Below are 893 nucleotides of genomic sequence, written 5' to 3' on the forward strand. Positions count from 1 at the left end.
GAGACTTCATTCTTTTTGGGATGCGACGCCGCTTGACTTTGATATTTCACGGCTTTGATCGCACTTGGTGAACGGGTGCTCGAATCGCACAGCCTTTTCGGTGTAGTTCTGGGAGAAGGAACTGCGGCGGGAAAAAAACCCCGCTGCAAAGTCCGACGTTTTCCTCTTGTGTTGCCGCTGCGGTCCCCTAAATCCTTTCGTCTTGTCCGGGGCTCCACATCTTCGTACAACGATCAGTCCCTTGGGACGCAGAACGACTGCCTGATGTCTGCCTACTGCCAGACACACTACCGCTGAGATACCCCGGGTGCACAATCTTTCGACGCCATTGCACGCGTGTGGAGCCGTGTCCCACAGAGTGCAAAATTTGGACACACACTTGTAACTGGCCCGAATCTGTGGCACAACAGTGGGGTCACCATTCATAACAAGACGCCGGCAAGATCCCCGCCTAGTCCAAGTCGCCGCACTCAACTGCCACCTTCTTCGTATCACACCTTAAGCCCAGAGCGAGTCGAACGCCCAACCTTTTGATCTGGAGTCAAACGCGCTGCCATCGCGCCATAGGCCCGTAGTATTAGCCAACTCGGTCACACCCAAAGGACGCCGAACGGTCGGGTGGCGAAAATGGGGTCGGCGCCCCATGGACGGAGACAATCTAGCCGCCGGCCACTACAGTGTCGCCGCCGTGTGCCTACAACGATCCAGCTGAAGGCTTCCTTGAATTACTTCGACAACTGGGGCCAGCCAATAACATTGCCGAAAGCTGGGTGACATCGCACTCCACGCCCTGGGGCGTCTAGTCCAAATGGTAAAAACGCTCGCGTAGCATGCGAGAGACACTGGGATCGATACCCCGGTCGTCTAATGTGGCAGCGGATATATTGTCCACT

General features: G+C 55.9%; 2 non-coding genes across 2 annotated transcripts; one reads left to right on the forward strand and one right to left on the reverse strand.

The window, feature by feature from the left end:
• Positions 1 to 499: 499 nt before the first annotated feature.
• Positions 500 to 571, reverse strand: GNI_233010. Its single transcript has one exon. It is a non-coding gene; the product is annotated as a tRNA-Trp (tRNA).
• Positions 572 to 793: 222 nt separating this feature from the next.
• On the forward strand, positions 794 to 867 carry GNI_233020. The gene has a single exon. It is a non-coding gene; the product is annotated as a tRNA-Ala (tRNA).
• Positions 868 to 893: the final 26 nt, after the last annotated feature.

This window comes from Gregarina niphandrodes (genome assembly GCF_000223845.1).
Source record: "Gregarina niphandrodes unplaced genomic scaffold scaffold00270, whole genome shotgun sequence".
Lineage (NCBI taxonomy): Eukaryota > Apicomplexa > Conoidasida > Eugregarinorida > Gregarinidae > Gregarina > Gregarina niphandrodes.